Here is a 6,093-nt window from a genome sequence, read left to right as displayed (position 1 = left end):
CCCCCCCCGGCCTGTGCATGCGGAAAAACTAATTCCTGCAAGCGTTAAAACCTTTGCTAGAGGGGGCACACACCTAGACGAGTTTGCTTAAAGCAAGATGAAAACCAGCCTTTCCTCTGGATGATGCTGCCTTACTAAGTGTATACAGATTAAAGGTTGTGTTAAATAGGCTTATGCTTTCCGTGCTTTATAGTTAAAAGTGTCCCTGCTGATGGCAGGGGGGTTGGAACTAGATGATCTTTAAGGTTGCTTCCAATCCAAACCATTCTATGAAAACATGGTTAATTCTGCAGGAGTGGAGGAGAGCTGAGGGATGGGCAGATGGATCCTAATTACATCAACTATTTCAAGACATCAAAGAGTTGCATAGAGATCAAAAACTATCACAGGACGTCTTTGCTTTTATGTGCATCAACACCGATTCCTAAGTAATACTCAGAACGTTTGTAATATGATTCACGGGACAAAGGCAGCATGGGTGCTATAGCATGTTCAAGTTTCTGAGTAAACTTTGAAAAGTTTAAGTTCTTACAGTTTAGTAATTAAATAAAACAACTGTAAGTTAAGGACTGGAAGAATGGTTTTTAAAAAGCCAAGCTGCCCAAGAACTGCCGCCAGAGAATAGGTGTATCTGATAGGACGTGAGTTTTTTAAGGGGAAAAAAATAGTTACATGTATACACACATGCATATTTTTTGTTGATAAACACATTAATAAAAGGTAAACTGAAAGACACTACATTCTTGTAGACTAATGTGTAGTGTTGTGATACACATATAACTTTCTATTTCACTCTTATCTTAGCCTAATTCTGTTAGCAACCTACTTTACAGTCCTCTTTTCCCAGATATCTTTGACTGTGCAAGTTTTACTTGGAAAATCCGGTCATCTTCTGCAAGCAAGAATATTCTATTAAGCAAATTGTTTCAAGAGGCCCAGACCAACTACAAAGCTTTTAATTTTGAATTTTTTTAGAAGTTAAGATGTTACAGTTTAGCTGGTTAGACAATTAGAAAGGTTAAGAGAACTGGATGGTCATGCTTAGCGTAGTGGTTAATGGATCATACTCTGCTGGGATGCTCCTAAAAATTGGAATACTGCAGGGCTTTATGAATTACCTGGAGCAGGCAATAGAGTGCACTCTTGTAAAGTTTACAGAAGACATCAAGGCAGTGGCTCCACAGTGGTTGAAGTCAGGCTACCATCTAGACCTATGTAGACTGGAGGAATGAGCACAGGAACACTATGAATTTCCATGAGGAGAAAAGGCAAAGTTGTGCACATGGGAAGGAAGAGGCTCTGTCAGGGATACAAGCTGGGGACTGACAGGCTGGTGGGAGCAGCTCTATGTTAGAGGCTCTGCAGGTGCTGGGAGACAGCAAGCTGGGTGTGAACCAGCAGCATCCTGGGCACTATCACCATGGGCATAGCCAGTAGATTAAGGAAAGTGTTGTTCTCCCTCTACTCAGCACTCATTGGATCACATCTAGGTACTGCATCCAGCTTTGGGCCCCCCGGTATGGGAATGTTCTTGATCACCTGGAGCAAGTTCAGCAGAGGTCACCAGGATGGCAAGGGGGGGTGGAGCACTTGCCCTTTGAGGAGAAGATGAGGAAATTGGGCTTCTCCCACCTGCAGAAGAGCAGGTGCAGACCTAAGACCAGCCAGCCAACACCCTACAGGGAGGTTATGGAGATGATGGAGCCGGGCTCTGCACCGTGGTGCATGGTGGGAGGGCAAGAGACAACAGGCATAAGCTACAAGAGAGATTCAAACTGCATATAAGGAAAGACATTTTCATGCTGAGAACACTCACACCATGGAACCCTGGGAGGTTGTGCAGTCTCCATCATCATAGGCTTTCAAAAGCAGACCAGACAAAACCCACAGCAACCCAGTCTCACCTCAGGGCATCCTGCTTTGAAGAAGAGTTTGGACTAAAAGGTGCTAGAGGACCCTTCCATCCTGAATTACCCTATGATCTTAAGTAAATATTGAGGTGCTAGTGACTTTCTGATATGGCAATTTCTGTCCCAAGAAGATTTTTATCCTCCTCTTTCCCCATCACTGTTTGGAATGTTTCCTGGGTAGCTCTTGGGGGACAGGGTGCAGGGAAGACAGCGGAATAAGTAATATGTTGTAGTCTAAAAGTATGTCTGTTCATTAAGAGTAAGTCCAACAGGCACCTGTGCTAGAAAACGCTCTCACCACTATTGCAGTGTTTGGAGAACTTCTTACCTCTTTTACACAAAGTTGTACTCAAAGAATAAACATTAATTGACTTTTCGTTTGTGTAGAGGAAGGCAAAGGTTACCATGGTGGGGTGGGGAAAGGGCTTCAAGCCCAAGCAGTAAAGTACCTCATTCCAGAAGAGTATAGCTTAGAACACTATGTAGTAGTCGCTAGGTCATTGTGACTATTTTTCTGCAAATAATGAATCCTTTTTAGCATCCTGAGAGAAAAGCCCCAACACATAAGTCTTATGAATACAGTCTCACTTTATAAATGTTTTTTTTTTTTTCCCATATTGATGAAAGAAACTATCTTTTATATTTGGGTCAGCACTCACATGGTTTAGTCCTCAGCTGTGGCACACAAACGTGCTATGCAATAGTATAGTTACATTTTTAAAAGTTACCTTCAATCCCTTTTTACACGGTTCTGAGGGCAGCTTTTGATATAATTTTTTTTATAGTTTGACTCTACTCCCAGGTGACACTTTCAGACACATCAGTCTGATAGAAGTTTGCAATAAATAGAAAGTAAAATATGAAAGGACTCGCGTGATTAGGTCATGTTAAGTCCAAAACAAAGTCAGTGTTTTCTATTGATTTCATTGCTGTGTTTAATAAAACGATAGCTCAGCATGTAAAATGGTTTGGGTTTTTGTGCTTCTGTTTGCCTTGATGTTTGTGGAAAAATGGAAGCATCTTGCTATTCAAATTGTGCTTGGTCAAATATGCAGTATAATGAAGCACCCTGTTCCATACTGTTGCATTCTGATGCGCCCCGATGGAGTATTGTTCTGATGCAAGTTTAAGCTTCTTGTGGGCTTGCAAAATATCAGTCAAAATGTATTTCAGAAATTATTTTGCTGACAGTAACATAACTAACAGTTTATACTAACAAAAAAACCCCTCTTAGTTTGAAACCTGTATTGTTCTTTAGCATTCTTAGAAGACTTAATTTTGCATTTAACAAAGTTAGTGAAGTAGTATGAACAATTTAGCCTGTTTGAATAAATGTGAACTTTCCCAGTGCAGGTGAAGAGTCAAATAGGTTAAAAACTACTACTACTCGTATTTAGGAGGATCATGACTGCCATAACCATTACAAAGACAATAAAAAGTATTAATTCAAAAAGTTTGTTTATGTATAAGGTACAAATAGTAAAACCAGTTTCAAATACCATCAAGGTGAAGGTGACTATATGAACTTTTCCGTAGTTCTTCAAGGCTGACTATAATCCTAGTAGAAATTTAGTTGTAGTACCATAGCTTTACTTGATACAACCGATTTTTCTTGTACCTATTTAAAACCCCCACTAACTACAGATCTTTTGATTTTAGCTGTTATTAATTGCTTGGAGTTTGTTGAGAAACTATAATGGTTAACCTGTTGTGCTGTAGACGGTACTTAAAATATATACAAAATCACTTTTACTTAACTGTGTAATCCCAGTATAAACAAAGCCTCAAGTGTTCCTACCTACAAGCATCATTGTATTAGTGGTAACAAATATATTTAACCTCACAGAGTGAGGTATATTCTGCTGTGAAGGACCTCCTGTTTAGGTTGCTAGGTTCAGCAAGTTCATAAATGTTACTTCAATGCATGTTCTGAAGTAATAATTCTCAGCTTAACTTTCTTTCCTGCTTATGCTTTTCATTTTGGTCCTTACCTCAGTTTTCTCATTCTCTGATCTGTTTGAGTAATTCCCCTAATATTTAAAAATTTAAGTGTGGTGCTGTCTCCATTAAATTGTGCTCCAAATCCTTAACTGTTTTGTGCCATCATGAAAATGTAAACCTAGCTTGAGAATTCATGCTAGCAAGGCATAAGTTTGTTTTAACTTTGAGCATGTTGGCCAACCAACAGATAGATTTGGTCCCAAGACCCACTTTACAGAGGGATAGACAGACAATTTTGTTTGTTCTTTTGGATTAGCTACACGTCCTGACCTTTCATTGAGGACTTCAGCGTTTGTTGAAGTTATTGTTGTAGCGTGCTGACAAAATCAGCTGATGTTGACTCTTCTGCATGAGTAGATCTGCTGTACTTTGTCCAAGAATTGGAACAAATTCCTGTTAACCTGATAAGGAATAAAAGATTAGCACCTTAAAATCAGAAGAGGAGTTATCAATATGAAACATTTTCACATGAAGCATAGGTCAAATGGGTAGAGGCATTAATTCCTCAGTACTGTCTTGAGTTTAGTGAGACACTGACATTATTAAATAAACCTGCAGTTTTAGTAATGTTAAATACAATTGTCAATTAAGGGTCATTTAAGGTGTCTTAACGACTTGCTTAAAAAACAATCTGTGCTGAAATCCTTACGTGTAATACCGAGGATTTCTCTTCAGCCACGCTAAGCTTAGCGAGCATCTGGGTGCGAGATAAAGCACTTGCCACTTTCAGTAAACACAGACAAGCACGCAGTCAGAACAGCCATGTGCTTACAGTAATTTAGCTGAGCTTGGTTGGAGCTGACCACAGGATTCACAATTTATGGATGGAATTCAGGTGTAATTTTATGTTGGGGTGAGGGACCCTGATTAATGCAGTGTCTGTGTTGGGCAAACTGAACTGCCTCTCTTCTGCAGCATGTGTTTTGTTGTACTCTTGCCTGAAGCCAATGAACCGTATCAGTGATTTTTATTTAAATTGCTATGTGGTGTTTTTATAACTGGTGCCATGCTGTTTTGGAAGTCATTTACAACAGTACACTGATGATGATGAGAGTTTTCTGAAATTGTTTAATTTGATTTCACGATGAAGTTAGTCACTTAAGTCAGGTTTGAATCTCCTATTGCTCCAACAGGAGGGGATCTTATAACTATCAGAACAGGAATGTATTTCTAAAGCCTGAAAAAGTAAGCAGTAACTTACAGTTGTTAACATGACTGATTTCACTATTCTAATAGTAATCTGTAGAGTGTGTCTTACGTCCAGGTAGTATCCTGTAGAGGCAGGAGTTTTGGTGCTAATAAATAGTAGGGGTTGCTAATCACATTTTTAAGCACCCTATCTGTGAGTTTAGGAATGATAGAAGTAGTATCTTTATCATGGAACTGTTTGAAGTATTTTGCAGCTTGCTCCAGTTCTCAGTATTTACAGTTTTCATACACTACAGATAGATAGCTCATGAAATAAAGTAGACCTAATCACAACAAGCAGGAATTTCAATGATCTAGTAACTGTTTAAGTGATCTCAAAGGCTGCTTCTGAAAAATTTGGGCCTTCAGGAAGGCAAAAGTGAGATTCAGAAGTGGAAGCTTCAAGGAAGATAAAAGATGCACATTGCTGCAATACTAACAATCAAGGCAAGAAAAGTTCTGGAGAAAAAAATCACCTGCACATTTGTTATAAACATCTGTTCTGTAATTATTTTTATCAAGTCACCAACCTTTTAAAGACAAATCTAATAAAGTACTTAAAGTTCTTTAGACAAAGATACTGGTTTGAAATTGCTTTCTTCAAGTATTTTGACATAGCTGATACATAGCTGTGAATATACAGCCAGTAACATCCCCTGGCTATTAATAGTTTCTTAGATGTTTCCTTCTTACTGGTGTGACCAGAACTGCTTAGTCTTGAATAATTCTGTTCAGTAGGAAGGCACTAGTTACTCAGTGTGTCAGAGGATACTGTTCTGGCTGCTGTACTTCAAAACATAACCAAGAAGGTCACAAAGGGATTCTAATATTCATTCAGGCACTAGAAAAGTGGGAAGCTGGACCCATGTCTTCAGGATGGAGCCCTGATGACCATTCTGTAGGCTATTTTTGGACGTTGAGAAATCTGATCTTTCTGTTGAAGGTGCCTGTTGTAACAGAGAATTTAGAGAATTTACATATGGAAAAAACATGT

Source organism: Antrostomus carolinensis, unplaced genomic scaffold (assembly GCF_000700745.2).
Source record: "Antrostomus carolinensis isolate BGI_N321 unplaced genomic scaffold, ASM70074v2 scaffold3642, whole genome shotgun sequence".
Classification (NCBI taxonomy): domain Eukaryota; kingdom Metazoa; phylum Chordata; class Aves; order Caprimulgiformes; family Caprimulgidae; genus Antrostomus; species Antrostomus carolinensis.
The sequence above is the reverse complement of the archived record's forward strand: the minus strand, read 5'-3'. Positions refer to the sequence as shown.